Consider the following 18,595-nt stretch of genomic DNA (forward strand, 5'->3'; position numbering starts at 1 on the left):
TATCAAACAAACACAAATAGGAACAGGTGCCAAAGGATTCTATATTTCGGCACTCTCTGCCTGGACACTGAGCATAACTGTAGTGCAGAAAATAGTTAGCAGCAGTTCTTTGAACACACCGCTCTCCAAGAAAAGATTTGTAGAGGAAAAATAGTAATTAGCCTTCGTGAGTACGAATGATGTTCTCTGGTCTACTTCCTGGAAAAAAAAAAAACAAAAACAAAAAAAAAAAAAACAAAAACAAAAAAAAAAAAAACAAAAACAAAAAAAAAAAAAAAAAAAAAAAACAACAACAACAAACCCTGAGGAGTAACAAACACATCAAAGAAATACGTGGGCTTTGAGAGAGGTAGGTGCCTGCCGCATCTTCCTCCCGCATTGCGGAAACCATCACGACAAAGGAGCGAGTGGACAGGGTGTCTGTGGAACCACAGACCATGCCTACAGGGCGACCGGCAGCACAACCACAGGCAGCTGAAATGCTGCATCAAGATTTGTGTCTCAATTTGCTCTTTCCTACCAATCCTTCCCCATTAACAGAAAGCCCTTTATGGAAAGGTGGGGATTTATGTAGTCACAGGGCACATTACACTATTTCAGCAAATACCTGACTAACTTATCAGGTACTGCCATGCCAAAAAAAGAGGTATCAAGGATAGAAACCAATTTATTTTCAGAGAAGAACTGGCTACATACCACAGAACCCAGGATCTTGCATGTCTCCCCAAGATCCACCAGTTTCTTTCACTGACATTAAGCCGAGCTAAGAAGTCCCATTTTACCCCACACTGCCATGGAGCTGCCCTCAGACTTCGGCAACAATTTTGTTATCTTCCTTTCTCTCCTGCCAGATAGGTGGCAGAGAGGAGCAGTTCTGCAACAGCAAAAATCAGAAGACGTAGATCATTTACAACCCCTGTAACCTCAGATTTAGTGAGATTAGGTGTGATTGCAGAGGAGTAGTCATTTTGTCCTGATCCTCTACAAAAAGACCAGCATCACAACACACGCATAAGGAGTTTTATTGTTTTTTTTTTTTTTAATCAGAAAACAAATTATACTGAAAAGAAGCTACACATCTATCTATTTTCTCTGCATTATCCAAAATTCCAGTTACTTAATCTTCACGGAATATGTCCCAAAAGTTCTATTTCCCTTTGCTATCCTCCTACTTCTGATGCCCCTTAACCTAACTTCACATCACAAGCATGCTACTAGCAGTAATCCTCTACTATGCCCTTACCCCACTGCTCCCTTATCTCAGCCACCAATTTTGGGAGGGCTACTTTAAGAAGCAGGTGATTCAAGGACTTCTTTCAAATGCAGTCATTTTCAACAGTACAGAGATTAAACAGAAGTTGCATTATGCCTCAGTAATAATTCATTGTCTTCCATATCTAACAGGATTCTTATGCTACTTGCCATAGCTCTTGTCACTAGAGTTCACTCCATTTTGCTGCTCAGTTGCAGAACAGACCGCTACACTGTAGTGGAAAAGTGTATTGAGACACACAAAGCTAGTAAATACATTATGTTTTTCAACTTACACTCATTTTCGATGAGTTAAAGCTTCCCCAAAAATCACACCTGGATCAAACATAGTTTCATTAGCATTTCCAGATGCTAACAGTAGTATGCTTTATGAAATACGGCACTTTAAGATGCCCTAAGTCACTCATTAGGCTTTCCTTATAGATCAATGGTCAGAATTTCCCTTTTCTTTATTTTGTAGAAGAAAGCTCTGAACTTTTCCTAAAGGAACAAAACCTGAAAGCATAAAAGTCAGACCTTCTCGCTTCAGATTTTATGGATTATAAAGTACACAATTTATAAAGCTTTCGGACATTTCCCGGGCTTACATTAAAATCTGTGGTGAGCCTTTAGAGTGGACCAATTTATTTGATGTGTTTCCCTCAAAGCTTTTATGACACCATAAACATTTCTGACTCCATGACAAATACTTTATAATGTATTAAGCAGCCTCATTTAAACTGTTCTAAATGTTATACCAATGGCAATGTATTTAGAAACAGAATAGTCACTTGAAAATGGAAAAACCTCAAGGTATAGTTTGCACCACTGCAATTTATGATTTATGTTCCGGCACTTCAAATAAAGTTCAATGGCACAACCACCCAAAAAGCACAAAGCAGGCATATTCTTAGAAGAACATCATGCTGTACCTATTTCACATGAGAGCATCAACACCACTGAAGTTTGCTCCCCAGCAAACCTTCCCATTGAATCAAATATATAGTTGAATAATTCATGCTAATTAATAATAATTTAATTGCATTTTAAAAATGCTTCTAATCTGCAGTTCACCTTCATTGGCTTCAATCTACAGAGAAGCCTTGCCATCCCTCTTTACACAGGAACAAATTATGATAATTCTCTTCACTATAAAAAAAAGCATTACACCACGAGAAGCTCTGCAGGTCACCAAACCCAAGATGCATGCACTCCCTGTGAAGAAAAGCAGCATATTCTGACTGATATTTAATAATGAAAACTTACAAATTGGTTTCTGTATTGAAGGCACAGGAAGACTTCAACTCATGAGGCAATAAAAATACAAATACTTTGACAGGATTCATTACTCACGAAATTATTAGCTGTTCAGGCATGCTTTTGATGACAGAGTTCAAATCCTAGAACATAAAACTGGCTCTGATGATTTTATGAATCCAGTAAAAATTATTGCTGCATGGCTGTAAAAACTGGGATAAACAGAAGCTTAAGAGGAGGTGGTTTGTATATATTTGCTTTTTATGTTTTAGCATAGATTGCAAACAGAAGACAAAACCTTTGAGAAATCAAAAACCAGAGCATTTAATTGTGGGGGAGGGGATGTGGGAGTATTTGCTGGGGCTTTTCTTAATTGCTATTTTTTTGTCACACCATCCTTCCAACCATTTAAGCTTTCCTTTGACTTGAAGGCATCCAATTTTAGAAAAAGGCAGTTTTATCAGTTGGAAATTGTTATAAAGATTCTAGAATTTTAACACAAGCGCTGTATAAACAGCTCATAAATAAATTATAGTATTGTCCAAGACTAAATTATGAATACGGCAGAAAGCATTAAATTACAAAAACACTTTTATAGGACTTTGCTTTCTCACAGTACTACTCTTTTTAATATGTGACTCTTGGCCTTAAAAGATCAAGATCAGACATCTGACCTGATCCCTAAGTGTTCCAATTTCTCTGTGAAAATTTTCTTTCACTTATAAAAATGCACTTCTCACCTTACATACTTCAGCATATGCTATGGGAATGTCTGCCCTAAAAACCACCTTACATGGTTACTGCCTCCACACACTGCCAGCAACTAGAAAGTACTCTAAGCCCCCTGCTTCATAAAGTCATTGGATATCCAAATCACAAATTTCAAATTCCCAGCTGTCACTGCCTAACTATGACTTCTGCATTTCAGCTTAGTCATGATATATGACATTATCGCTCTCTCGCACTTCGCGTCTTCCTTCAGCACTAACCAAACAACCTATTTAGTATTTCTTTTGACCACGTTTACCACAGCTGCAATTAGTTCATGTAAACAGTCATCACGAACGCACTCTTGCAAAAAGCAATTTTGTTTACTTCTTGTTTATGTATTTCTCTCTCTATTTAGTCTGCTTTTTCCTCTCAGTAACAGGGAATTTATGTGTAATAGCTGGGGGAAAAAAGGACAAAAAAAAGTGACGTATCATTTTCACGTAACAGCTCATTACCTATTTAGAACTCTAGAATGATCGAACACATTTTAAAGATCGCACCATGTGACTAAAAAATTGTACATTTGAATGAAAAGAGACGTTTTCCACAACAACTTTTTCCAAGAACCAAAAAGAAGTGTACTGGTGGTGGATTACCTGAAAGCCTGGAAACTACAACAGTGAAAAAGGAAGAAGTCGTAAATACCATCAACATTACTACCAGGTAGAAGAGGGCAGCTGTGGCAGGACATTATGGAAGTGCTTGCTTGGGGTATTTTCCGGAAAGGTGAGAGAGAGCTCCAGAGCTCCTTCCCTGGAATCAATCCAATTCATAACTTTGGACTGTCAATGTCACACATTAAGCGTTAATGCAGATTATTTATGTGCTCTCATAAACTAAGATAAGCTAAGGAAATTCAATTTACCCAATCATACAGCTTGCCTACTGTAAAACCAACATATGAGGAAACATGAAGCCCAAAACTAGAGCCACTTCAAACATCTGAGCAGTTGTGAAGTCCTGTAACTTAGCAGTCTGGACCTTCAGTGACAAATAAGGAATTGGCTAGAATCCATAGACGTTATTTATGAAAAAAATAGTTTTAATTAAAACTGAAAGTATTGTAGTTTTATGGCATATTGTCTTTTTAATTTCTCTAATAAACTGTGTGTCTGTGTGTGTGAGAACACCAGCATACTCATGCAAGCCACAGTGGCTGTTCTGATTTGGGTTTAAGCCTCCTTCTTAAGAAGGTCATATTCTGTCCATGAGGAGTAAGCAGTATGTCTACATGAACTTATAGGCAGGTTTAATTTATTTAAAAAAAACCAAAAAAAAACAAAAAAAAAAAAAAACACTAATAAGCCAGAGGAGTCATTATTTCCAATTCTTCTGAGGTTACTTCCTTGTTAGAAGAGCTTACCACTAAATTACTATTAAACAAAAATAAAACACTTAATAGCTACAAACAAACATGTAAACTTATTTACATCCACATGTTTCTGAAAATCAGCATTTCATGTATCAAGTGGAAAAATTAAAAAACAAACACCTGCAATTAATCAGGGAAACTTACAATCCAGGGGTGACCCAGTTACAAGGCTGGAGACCAGAATAGGTCCCACTTGATGACTGTCAAAAACTAGATGCATGACCTCACATGGTTTGCATAATTTATCTGCAATTCAATTTACCCAACTTGAATTAGGGAACATCTAACTTACCTGGATTGCAGTTTGTCATCAAAATAGAATGTATCCTAGAAATGCATATTACCACACAGATATTCATACACAGTATTTTAAATCTTCAGAACCAAGTGCTCTCCATTGGAACGTACAGAGTCTTTGCCATGTATTACTTGTTTGATGAATGTTTCAATCTTCTAGAAGAAAAAGGGACCCATTTGCTTGACTTACTACCTGCTAAGAACATTAATACAGAGCTTCAAATCTAATAAATGAATAAGCAGGGGACAAATGGATTTTGCAAGTTTATTGCATGGTAGTTACATTACTTCTCAACTGGCCAATCTGTAATGATATTTTTGAAAAAAGATTACTCAACATGAATAGCATTTCCTTTAAATAATTAGGTAGCTTACACACATGTAGCTTTGAAACTTATCAAGGAAATTAAGCTGGGAGCACTCACAAGATCAAGCCGCTCATTCATGAGTAGTCCCTATAAACAAGGATTTGCCAGTCTACCAAAATGATTTTCCTATTCTGAAATTAACGCCAACAAAATTGGTAATACCGTTCAATGCAAATTAGAGATCTTGTATGTTATAAGCAGAGGGGTGTTATCACCAGCTGGTGCAAGTCTACACTGTTCTTAAGACCAAAGAAACTACATCAATTTACAGCTGCTGAAAATTTGTCCCGGTGTCTGTCTTTAGCACTGATTAAACCATGGAGCCAATTTTAAAGCTCTCACTGACTGCAGCGAGACCAATGCCTACAGGATGCAAGACAGACTGTAAGTAAGCCATCCTAGAATTAGTACACTTTTCCTCCCCCCCTATTCATTCCAAGTTTAAAGTTAGTTATTCAAAATCATAACCTGTGAGGAAGTCAACAGCGCAGCAGATTTTAAAACTTCTTAGATTTCTTTTATGTACTCCCTGAAATTCTATTTAGTAACAGTGATTTCTCAGGCCAAGTCTAGTTACTGTAATCATGCAAATAACCCCAGTAAAGCCCACAGGAAAAGCAGCACCATCAGGAAAACATGATTTGGCCCAGAGTTTTCCTCCAACAGAATGAAGTTTCAAAGTTACTTTTGCACTGCTTTCTTCCTCTCTGAGAACTATAATTACACCAGTGTTAAAAATCTCTTTGCATTTCCTCTATCACCATTATGTAATTTTTCCTTCATGGGTACGATGTGGTGCAACACTCATCTGAGCAATCCTCACTTGCACACTTAGCCCAGGGGCAGTCAAAATGACTAGCACATAGCAGAAAGAAATAATTGCTTGCAAAAGGATTTTGCAGGAGGGGTACTCAGCTGTTTCTTAGACCACCATCCTGTAAAACTGCAGACAACAGAGAGAAAATACAGTTGTTTTACAGAAGACATCTTTAATCAAGGCAAGTTTCTCTACATGATTCTAAGTGTGTGGATTCTTTCAAATAGCAAATAAACACATTTCTGACTACAAGTACACTGAACATAACAGGGCAGTTTTCAGAAGTATCTCCATGGATCTTGCCAAGTGGTATACATTGTAGCTATCTATAGGTATTTTCCTTTACACTTCATAAGAGATTTACAGCCGCTTGCATTCTGTGAGCATTGCATGCAACAATGATTTTTAATATCAACTGAATTAACTTTTAACTGCAAGGAATAAAAACTCAAAACTCCCGCTTCAGGAGGCTACCAATAAGCATGTAAATAGAGCTAATCATTCAAATTGGTTATCACAATAAAAAAAAAAAATTAAGATGTTCCTTAAGCTACTCCACTGTAAGATACTTCACTATACAAAAAGGCATATTCTTCAACATAAGCATGCCTACATATTATAAGATTTACCAATAGCACAAAATAATCTATCTAGTTTGCTCCATGCAACTTTTTAAAAGAACTTAAAAAAAAAAAAATAGCATCCTAGACACCATGAAACTCTTCAGCTTAAAATAAGCTAATCAATCCCCTTTCTGCACAGCTGCATTTTCTTTCATTAATGTAATAGAAATATTTGAGGGATTTCCATTTTTACCTTTGCATTTTTCCTTTTCCAGTATCCATAACCAATCATCGCTCTGCTCTTCCATTATGCTTCGTATATTGCAGAGTGAGAAGCATCTTCATTAAATAGTATTAAAAATAGAACACACCCGATCTCCCCACCGGAGCATGCTCTGACAGTGCTGATACCACAGCTCTCAAGGTAACCATGCCCAGCTGGGAACTGAGAGGCAAAGTCAGTGCGAGATTAGCAATTTGCAAGCCCAATTGTGCACACAAACTTGCCTCGATCCGTGACGAAGACTGCTAAAACAAAATCAGCGTGCAGTTAAATTATGCGACTGAAAAAGTTGCAGATCAGTTTACAGTACGGTTTTGGTTTGGTTGGTTTTTTTACCCCCTCCCCATCACCCTCAGCTTCGATTGCCTTGTACTTGCCTAAAATGTGCATATGCCATTTAGAAGAACGCGCACCGGGCATGCATCTGGCTCAGCATTGCAATGGCAGAGAAGTCAAACAGGTGATGCACAGAACACTTGTGTCGCTCTCTAATGCTTTTGTTTCCCCTCCCGGCACATTTACAGCGATGTCACACGGCGGCGGGACGAGTTTTAAGCAAAACCGCACACACCTGGAAGCGCAGAGACACACCTAGCACGTAAAAATGCACCCGGAATCGGAGCGTGTTCCCCCCGCTGGCTGACGCGGTGAATGAAGGCAAAATAAATAACAGCAATTAAACAAGGCTGCGCAATGGCTGCGCTAGATGAGCACGTCGGGGTTAGATTTACAAGCGATATCGTTTGAGACGCACAGACAAGTAGGCAGAATACACCAAGCGGAGTAACATGAACTGCTTTTTGTGAAAACGGGACACCTAACAATACGGCTGTAACACCTGGACTGTGATCCTCCTCCACTGCATGCAAAAAGAGATGCCAAGGAAGCATCAAGTAAATCTGTTGCCCTCACATCGCCACCCTTAAGAACAATGCCAGTCCAAGCAGCCCAGGTTTGCCCTCCAGCAAACACGGCTTTGAAAGTGGATCCCGCGATGCTGTTCACAAATCAGCGAGTAAAAGTTGACATTTTCTTAAGAGTCTGATCCATTTTAGCTAAAATGACGGCTAGGAGGAGGGCGAGCTCCCCCCGCAGACCCTCCCCTCCCTGGCGCTCGTTTCCCCTGACCCAGCCCGGCTCCCGGCCACCTCACCTCCGAGCCCGACCCCGACCCGCCTCTGCTCCCGCCGGCAGCGCCTCTGGCGATCACCGCCGCGCGGCCGAAACTTTGGGAAGCCGCCGCCCTCCGCGGGGCAGGCGGCCCCGCGACCGCGCCGAGCCCTTCCCGCCCTACCTGGCTGTCACCACCGCTACGCTGCCGCTCCGCAGTCCCGTGCGAGGCGCCGGCTCCAGCACCGATAGCATCCTGCCCCGCCGCACTACGAGCGACACCCTGTTTTCCTTTTCTTTTCCCTCCCCCTCTAGTAAATACCACATCTTAGAGCCGGAATCCTGCAGCCGCTATTAATAATTGCCCATCGCACGCAATAAAGGCAAGCCCCCGTTCCATACACAGCTCCTGTTTCTCTCCACTCCACATGCTCCAGCCGCCCTGACCTCAAAAATTAAAAGATCACGGGGAGGGGTGGGGGAGAAAAAAAAAAAATAGACAAGAAAAAAAATCGCGACAACAAAGAACATCACGCCACACAAATGTCGACAGATTCTGCTTTGGCTTCCTTGGGTTTTGTTTTTGTTTTTTTTTCGTTCCTTTCCTTTTTTTTTTTTTTTTTTACCTTGCCTGCAAACGGGATCTGCCCCCAGCGTCTTGGCGGCTCGGGCTATTTTTGTTTGTTTGGTATTTTTGGTTGGCCGGTTTGTTTATTTTGCTGCGGATACGCTGCTGTTACAGTACAGTGACTGTCTTCCTGAAAGACATGGTCTCTTCCTCCGCCTCCGCCGCGGGAGGAGATCCGCCGCCGCGCCGCGCTGCTGGCCGGGCGCGGTGGCCGCGGCGGTACCGCCCGACCCGCCGGCCGCCTCCTGTCCGGGCCCGGTCCGCCGCTCCGCCCGCCTCTGCCCGTCCGCTCCCGGCGCCTGCCTGGATCCCCTTCTGGCTCGCTCCTCTCTCCCTGTCCTCCGTCCTTTATCTGCCGCGCTCCCGGGCTGTACTGTCTGTCTGCGAGTCTCTCCCTCTGCCTTTCTCTCTCTCCCCGCCCACGCAGCGTGGTGCGCCCCGGACCGCAGGCAGCGCCGCGCTCCGGCTCCGCCGCTCGCCGGCTCCGCGCTCGCTGCGCTCAGCGCCGCTGCCCCGGCTGCCGCTGCCCCGGCTGCCGCACAGGACCCGCTGGCCCCGGCGCCATTGCGCTGCCCGCCCTCACCCCACTCAGCCCCGCACACGGCCCGAGATGCCCGCCCGTCTGTCTGTGCGTGGGGTGGCTGTGTCTGTGTCTGTCTGTCCGCCCGCCCGTGCGCCGGTGGCTTCCCGTGCGCCGGTGGCTTCCCGCACGCCGACCCCTCCAGTCACGTTGTTCCCCCCTCATGCCCTCCCCATCAGCCCATCCTCAGCCAGGAGCACAGAGACAAAGCACCCGAGCGGGGCTAATAAGGAGAAAGCTCGTTAATCCCCTCCAATTCCTTGTTATTTGCTCCCACCCACTCCCTGTCGCCCCCGACACACGACCCCCAAGAAAAATAAAGAGGGAAGGAAATGGGTCTTGACTCCAGAGGACATCTTTAAATGAAAGGTCTAGGGAGGGTGGTTTTAATTATTATTTGTGCTGGTGAAACCTGACAGCCTTCAGGCTGATCAGCCGAGCTGCTGAAAGGGGTAAAAAAAAAATACACAAAAAAAAAGAGACTGCAGCAGATTTTGGGTGGTAGCAGATGAGCCACTAAAAATGGGGCACATGATCCCCTTCCCCCTCCCCTGCCCAGCATGTCTCTATCTAGGATCTGGCTTGATGATGTTTCCCTTGGAGCCTTGCTGCACACCATCAAGGCAGAGGGAAACAGGCAATTCACCAGGACACGCGTTTCCGATACATGAAACCGCTGCTATGCATTTAAAATCCGGGCCTCGTTTTACCCAACTGAATACATCCAGGCATTCATTCTGCACCCAGCCAAGAAAAGGGCATTTACCTCTTTGCTAGGTGGCTATTAATATGCAGTAAAATTATAGCTGTACAACGCCAAATGTAATTGCCATAGATCATTTAGAGCAGATCCAGCAATTCAGCTGCTGGAAATGCATGTCTGTGAATAACCATGCATCTGGTACAATGCCCTTTACTACAATAACCTGAAAGGAGACAGAAGCGTCTGGTACTAGCTGCAATTAGTAATCCTATGGATGAAAAATAAACAGTCAATAAGTACAAAGCGGCAAGGTCCTATGAAATATAGAGATCATTTCTGTCTACGGTGATACAAATAACCCAACTCCCACAGACAGACAATTCTTATTTAAAATACACAGTTAAAAATGCACTCCTTTCATGATGTGCTGTCAGAAAGCCCTAGTTAGAGAAGACAGTTTGCCATGGTTAATGAATGTAGCAGAACTTGCTTACCAGTAAATATGGACAAATATACAGAAGGCCAGGGGAGCATTGCAGGAAAATGTTTTCTTTAGTAGGTATTATCCTTGCACCCCTGGAACCCCTCTTTCCCCTTAGAAGCAAACACCTGCTTTTATTGGGGACTGCTGAATGGAATCAGACTGGAAGAATACAGTGAGTGATGAGCCACAACAGGGTGTGCATTAGCCGGCTCTTGGTGCACGCTTCAAGTGATCAGAGGCATTCAGCCAGGCACACCAAAACCTGTTCTGCTAATGCACCTCCTGATGTGGTTTCCTCTTAGGATGGTCATGTGTGGCTCCATCTACTTTTAATTTCATTCTTTAACATATTCCCTTTAACACTGTGCTACAGGTTCCAGTTGAAAGCAAAAAGACCAGCAGAGAGGCTATAAATGGCACTCGTGTGCTACACCTGGTGACAGGGCAAGGACTACTTCTTTGCTTTTTGTCATTTGATGTTGCAGCCGTCTCAACAATGAACCAAAGTTAATTTTCCAAGATGGTTATCCAAACTATTCTGGACCTACAGTGAAATGGAGAGGGCCTCATCTGGCTGCTGCCCATCATTCCATTACTCCCAAGCAGGGTGCCCAGAGAAGGAAGAACATGCACTCTGCGCCAGGACACAAAAGCAATACTCACTCATGCCTTCACTAAATGCCTTGCAACTCACCTCCAGAAGGGAAGGGGACGAGAGTAGTGAATGTTTCGGAACCTTGCTCCAGTCACTAGACACCATGCACATGTAAACCAGCCACGTGTCCACAGCTTGTCTCCCACCGTTGAAATACTGCAGTGTCTTCAGAGTGGAAAGAGCCAAAACTTATACATTAGATCTGTAAGAAGATAAAAATTAATCCAAGCTGTAGTCTGGCAGTTCATTCCACCCTCTCCTACGAGGCTGGATGTGCCTGGAGCAAGTTACCAAATGTTAAAAGATGCCTGCTACAGCAACACCAGTGAAAATAATCAGGAAAGAACCCCAGTATCACTCTAGTATCACGTAATGTAGTTTTTCAACTCAGAATGTTGAGTAGCATCAAACACAGCATGTGAAAATAAGTGAAATTGCCTTCCTTTGTTAAGAAGTCACCTTAGACCTTCTCAGTCAGATAATAATCTGACAGAATACGCAGCCTACATCCATTTCTTCAGGACTTTGTGGAAAGAAAAATCACCATCATTGCACAATCATAATATTGAAGAGGTGGCAAACCATGGCAATGACTTGCTGCTGCCTGTCCTGATCTGTAAACATGGACAGGGATAATTATCCATTTAATCTTCCTGAAAGTCAGCACTTTCATGAACACAGCAGAAGCTGTGTTTTTAAGCAAAAACAGAACTAGATCAACTCTTCAGACTTATGGTGTCAACCTTTTTCTGTCTGTTAGGTGGCCATATTTTGAGGCGGAAAAAAAGACACAAGACCTATTTCACCAAGTACTTTCTTGAGCAAAACATCTAACCAATTAACCAGCAGCACATGCTTTCTAGGATTCTGGCATTGCCAAGTGCCCTTGTGCAATAGAACCAACATAGAGAGGTGAAGCACACATGAAACTGTAGGTACACAGAATTCCTACAGACAACACCAAATGCTTCAGCTCAAGTTATTTCCAAAGCATGACAACAGATTATATTACTTGTTCACTGCAAGCATACTTTCTAGCTATGATACCTTAATTTCACCTAGAAATCAAGAAAACCTTACTGGGCTCTCAAAACCCAGTATCAGACTGGAAGTATGAGACGTCAGAAAAATATACAGAGCTTCTTACAGTTCTGCAGTCACAGATAGGAATCTGGAGAGAAGGCACACAGTGTTACTAAATAAATTAATGAAATCTTGCACAACTGGTTGCACATTTCTGCTGCTTCTAGTCACTTCTTAGTTAAAAAAAAAAAAAAAGCCCCCTAACATATAAGTCTGTTATGTTGTGGAGTTATGGAATGATTCAGTTTGAGGCACAACAGTATGATAAGCTAACTGTTGATGTATTTTATCATAATCTTATGTGAAAGAGATCAGTTTTAGGGGGTTTCATTTATTTTTAAACTCCTTTCCATTTTTATGTCTTACATGTTACAAACAAATTAATCATGCATAATTTGCAGATGCACTTAAAAATACAGAATGTCTGTTTAAAATGGCCCTTTACAATATGTAAATATAGCCAAATTGCTCCAGTTTTAAATACTTCTCAGGAAGAGATAAAATATTTTTTCAGCTACAACATCTCAAGTAAGGGAATATTACCCAAGCAATTTGTGTAAAGCATATACTGGTATCTCAGACTTGACAATAAAAATGAAGCTTTATGCTCTTTTCAATGAACTCAGTAAGAATTTTGCAATGGATTTCATTAGGATTAAGATCAGGTACCTAAATCTCAGATTCTTTCTTTGGAGAAAGATCAATGAACAACCCTTTAAAAATATAATCTGTTGCTAGAGGGGCTGAGGCAGCTTTTTTTTCCCCCACTGAAAGCAAAGAATCATTTCTTTGTATTTGACATTTCAAATCCCCTCATAGTTTCTTTTGGAAATCCCATTGTGTTTGATGTGCCATATCTGTGTATCTTGAAAAGGAGATTACAGTGTGGAGTTCCTCACCCCACACAAAAAAAAGTTGCCTCATCTCCCCAAGACCAGAAACTGTAGCTTCTGCAGCACTGCTCAGCTGTGACTTTCAGAAGAAGATGAGCAGGAATTTGAACTCTGTCTTTGACAGCTAGCATTTGTGCACATTGTCTCTCCTGCTGTAGCCTTTTCTTCAATTTATGTTTACAGGCAGGAGGACTAGCGAACTTTCAGGTCAGAGTGTAGAAGGGCTAGTGGCCTGTTTCATGGGCTGATGAGTGGCTGGCAGCTCAGAAAAGGATGTTCTAAAGTGACCACAGAAAGGGCTCATCAGCAGCTCTCAGTTGCACTGGACAGAAACACATCTCTGATATAGAAACTTAGCATAGTAGTACTTTTTATAACACATATGTGTGGCATGCACGATGGGACAAAACTACAAAACATGCAGTGGTGAGTAAGAGAAAGAGTAGTAAGAAGAGAGTCAGCTAGAGTGTTGTGAACTGTGGTGTTAGAATGGGCCAGAGAGAAAATGGTGAGAAAAAGAGGAGGAGGGAGAGTCCCAGGCAGGGAATGCAGTGAGCTGGTTATCTTGAGATCTGTGATTCATTGTAGAGAATGTGCACTACCTCCACATATTAGAGTACTGTAGGGAAGAAATCAGGCTGAGGAAGTTCCAAACACTTTCAATAGGATTTATGAGCTTTAATAATCCAACGGCTCAGGGTCACCTAAGAGCCCAGGAACTGCTTGGTTCACAAATACAAGTGGCTCTAAGGAGACATATGACAAACACAGCGTCTGTGGGAGAGAGAGTAGTTGCAGCCCTTGGTGTAGGAGCCATAAGAGACACAAACAACTTCTACTGGCACAAAGCAGCTTCCCATCGAGATCTTACCAAGAAAAGTCTTTATTGCTGCCCTTTGTCTAAAGCAAAGTATAAAAGCATAGGTTACCTCCCAACACACCTGGCCAGCAGACAAGCTTTGGTGACAATTTTCAGCTACCACAATAAGATGTGGGTAATAGAGGCTTTCTATTTCTAAAACACAGGTGCGTTGTGTCTTTCTCACTGCTAAAACATTACAGACCTACATCTACCCTGAAGGTGTCCTGGAAGAAGGGAGGCCAAGGGACCAGGGAACTTCATGGGAAAGCAAGTGGATCCAGTAATGACAGAGAGGAGGAAAGAAGAAAAAAACAATTTTGACAGGAATCCCCACTTACCTTACAGTAATCCTGCCAGAGCAATATTAAGAATAGCAGTAAAACATACTTGTGGAGTTGTAGGTTTGCTTTAACTCTCAAAACCGTGTGTATTTTAGAGAAGACCATCACCCAGCTGTAGACTGAATACCATATGAAAACCTAGAGCATGAAGTTGGCAAATGATTTGGAAGCGAAAAAAGGAAGATTTGCTGAGCCAATCAGCCCATGTAACTCTGAGTACTCACTAACACCAACTTCTCTGAAATTCTCCTGAACATGGTGCCCTCTTAACCTTTGCTTCTAGAAGGTCTAGTCTTCTCTGAAATGCCTGCCTTTTTTAACAGAAGGCTCCCAATTTACATGAGGCCTGGACCTACCTTGCAGGTATTTTTCTCAAGTGCTCTTCAACCAGATACCATTTTTCAGTTTTCCTTTAAAATTTTTAAGAATAATATTTATCTTCTCCCATCAGAATCTCTAGAAAGAATCCTGGCTACAGTGTCTGTGAACCTGGATGTGTTGGTTTCCTACTGTCCACCCTACCTCACTGCTGTTAATGCTCTGAGGCTCATGCTCACTTGATTAACTCATCCAGTGAGAGAAGCAGCAAACAACAAACATTGGCCATAAACCTTTTTCAAGAGGAGGTGAGGGTGCCCTCCACAATAGAGTCAAGAGAGTAACAGAATTTTCTGGCTGATCAATTCCCCTCACAATGAAATTAAGTACTTTACCCCTTTAAAGCCATGCTGTGCTTTACATGCAAAACTGTGTGCAGATGTGCCAAAGAACAGGAGCAACCAGAATAAAAACCTAAACAAAATGAATCAAACTGAACAAAAAAGCCTAACCAGCGCTAAATCACACTTCTGAAAAACAGCCCTTTACAAACTACTGGAGGCAACCTCTTTTCACAGCTTATGTATCATCACACTGGTTTTGTTCACCCTCAGTAGAAATTACCAGAAAAGGCAGATATGTAACCACAATTTGGTACAGTCAATGTGACTCTGCTTTGAACCATCTTACTCAAAGATCCCAAAAGTAGTAGCAGCCCCTCACTATGCAGAGAATAATTCTTGCTATGTCATCTAAAAAACCTTTCAAGTTCTGTCAGTGGTGAAAAACGTGGCCTTTGTCATACAGTTGGAAGTCTTAGAGGTTTTTCAAGGAGCATGGGTTAAAATCCTACTTTTTCAACCAAATTCAACCAAATATGTGATTAATTAGCATTAATTTAGCAATTTTCACAACACTTGGAATCAACTTTTGTGTTGGCTGCTGGGCTGCAGAAAAGACACAGTAAAGACTGAATGGCTGCTTACATAAAAATTATGTCTTCTTGACACAAAGTGATGGGGACAGTAAGAAATCCCCCAACACTGTACTTCATGGACAGAACACAAGGACAGATGCTTAACATTCCAGCATTTTGAGTTCTTGGGCCTTCCAGGTCTTGGAGTCTTAAGCATAGTTATTTCTAAGTCACTTCCCTTAAAATAATACTGTTCCCTCAAATTTTCTCCAGCTGCCTTCTTTTTGTTTCACCTTGCCTTATCCACTAGACATATTTAAATTTTCCTTTGTTTGGAATCTACATTTTTTCACGCCCTAAAATTACAGCCTTTGCAATGTGCAATAACTGTAGAAGGTCCCTTCATTGAAAGAGCAGTACATGGTACAATTTTAGCATCATATAATTTCCTGCATAATTGTTAAATCATTTTCTTCCTTTTCTCCCTCCCCCTCTCTTTTTCTTTTTCTTTTTTTTTTTTCTTTTTTTTTTCTTTTTTTAATATAAAGGAGAGAAAGATTCAAAGTGCATATCCAGAGAGAGAGACAGACAGAAAACTTCATGCCACATGATAATGTGCTACACTGCAACTCAACTTTATTGCAACAACAGTCTTGTATCAGTGACAAGACTTTCCCTATATATTGCTTCAGCAGTGGACTCAGTACTCAATGGTTCACAAATGTAAACCTCCTTGTATGTTTGTGACATTGTATCCCCAAATATCACATCATAAAAATATTAAAACAAAACTCTTCATAACATTTTCCTGTGCACCATCTGGGCCTTGCAAGAAAGCTGACATTATCTGTCAAACTAAAGATAACCACATTTTCTCTCTTTTGTATCGTTAATGTTTGTCATCGCAAATTTCACTTTAATGCTCCAATTACATTATGACATTCTTAGAAACTGAATGGCACTAATGACTTTCATTATTATTTACACACTTCCTTAATTATAAGGCTCTCCCTCTCATTCACAACATGTTCTCCCTCATAACACTCACTCCGATATAAAGCTAATGAATTTTAAACTTTCTATTACATAAAAGCCCATGATTAATTACCCAGCTTCCCAATCTCTTTATGATGCACAATGCAGAGCTCTCCTGCAGTGTTGCAGGAAAGGGGGGGGAAGTGTGTAACTTTTATTCCCTCCTTAGTGAAAGCAAATAGAGAGATAAGTAAAGTATCTTTCTCTTTAAAATGGCATATGCAAATTTAATTGAAAACAAATATACATCAAACCGTTCCTCAGGAGAAAGCTAAATATCTCTACATCAGCTGCATGTAGTAAACAGGATAATAATGGCTATTCTTATAATCTTTAATTTTTCATGATGAGAATTTTTTAATATAGTTCAAGCAAATGAGAGGGTAGAAGTGAAAATATATGGGTTTTACATAAGTCAGTGTGATATGCTGTATCACCAAGATCAACTACTTATGGGGTTTTAATTATTCACAATACTGGACTCTCTCACTGATAAAAAAAAGACAAGACAAAAAAGCCCAAGGTTGTACCTGCACCACACCAGTTGAAGGGCAGTTGTGACAAATATAAATTACTGCACTTCAGACTGCCAAAGGTAATACAATAAACCAGAGCCTAGAAGACTTTGAAAGACATTGTGGGGGCACTGAACAGTCTAGCAATGAAATTCAGAGCTCACTAAGTACTGATAGAGGCTGTAGTCTGCACAAGCTGTACATGTCTCAATGCCTATGCTGCCAACAGAATTTGGATTCTGGCAGCCAAAGGTGAATTTACTGACAGTCATGGGAGAAAGAATGGGTTAGTTAAAAGGTGTGGCAACTCTTACTCCATTTGCTGGCTAGTAAACCTGACCTTAAATTTGAGGGAAACCTGTACATATAAAAAATGTATTTCCTGCTATTCCAAAGACGTTCCCTTTTGTGTCTCTCCCAAGCTGGTGAAGCAGGAGTCAGTATCAATGCAAGTACATTCAAGGAATATAGTTCCCAATGGGACAAAAGCCCATCCTATCATGAATGAATTGATGGATATCCAGCTATGAATGACATATTCATTTAAAGCAAGCATCAGACACCTAGAATGCTGAAGATTAACTTTTCAGAGCCCTTTACCTATGTGTTGTCTTTATATTAACTCCTAATGCTGATCTGTTGCAGATAAGAAGATTTGCTTTGTTGTGAGAAAAGCCTTTTCCAAATTTGGTTTGTTTTCTTTTTAATACCATATACTTTAAATGCTTAATCAGTTTCTAGTGTCATGGAAAACCCAGGAAGCATATTGCATTAAATAACTGCATGGAAGTTCAGTACAATACAACCATACCATATAACTTCAGCCTTGTGAAAACTCTGAGGCATGATAACTATACTTTAGTCTGTATGGTCCTACACAGCAAATAATTTGAAATTTTCTTAGGGCCTGATCCAAGGTCCACAGAGTAAGCCTCATAATCATCCTACTATCTTCATTTAAGGTCTCATTTCAAGACTGCTACTCATCAGCGATTTGAATTATGAAGCTCCCTAACATCAGAGAATGTTCTGTAGTTTAAAAACAAAAAACAAACCCAGATTAGTTGAAAATCAGTTCTTCCATTCTCTTTAATGTTGTTTTGCATGCTGTGTATGTTACAAAAAATTATTAGGAGTACATTATGAAGCAAAAGGTATAAAAAACTCCTATTATTTCTTTAAATCCATAGCTAGAAGCCGAGCTTTAGAGGGCAGGCAGGCTCCTGGCAGATATTTAACAAGTATCAGATGTGGAAAAAAGAGACACAGATGCAGAAGGAGAGTAGGTCTCAGAATAAAATTAGTTTTCTGACTCTAATAAAGTTACTTTGTTTAGCAATCAGAAAAAAGGCAACTATTCCAGCTTTAATCAACATGTGATTCAGGGATTCACCATTTTTTGTCAGATATTGTACAGCTGCTCTGTGTAAATAGATAGAGTCCTCCTGAAATCTGTTTTTCTCAAGATTCATTTGCTTTCTGTGGCTATTGCA

The 18,595-nt window shown here is 41.0% G+C and overlaps 1 protein-coding gene across 18 annotated transcripts in view; it reads right to left on the reverse strand.

Moving 5' to 3' along the window:
- The window catches only part of ARPP21 (cAMP regulated phosphoprotein 21), a 224,742-nt gene that overhangs the window by 129,812 nt on the left and 76,335 nt on the right, over window positions 1-18,595 (reverse strand). For 14 of the 18 annotated variants that reach the window (XR_005955054.1, XM_041466846.1, XM_041466859.1 and 11 more), the window contains exon 2: window positions 11,179-11,341. The gene's annotated coding sequence lies outside the window, so the exon portion shown is untranslated. Of the gene's footprint in view, window positions 1-4,943; window positions 5,080-8,132; window positions 8,225-8,273; window positions 8,495-8,715; window positions 9,067-11,178; window positions 11,342-18,595 lie in introns of those variants that run through there. The other 4 variants (XM_041466847.1, XM_041466845.1, XM_041466848.1 and 1 more) reach the window with 4 other exon arrangements.

Source organism: Pyrgilauda ruficollis, unplaced genomic scaffold, assembly GCF_017590135.1.
Source record: "Pyrgilauda ruficollis isolate IOZ18807 unplaced genomic scaffold, ASM1759013v1 scaffold2, whole genome shotgun sequence".
Classification (NCBI taxonomy): domain Eukaryota; kingdom Metazoa; phylum Chordata; class Aves; order Passeriformes; family Passeridae; genus Pyrgilauda; species Pyrgilauda ruficollis.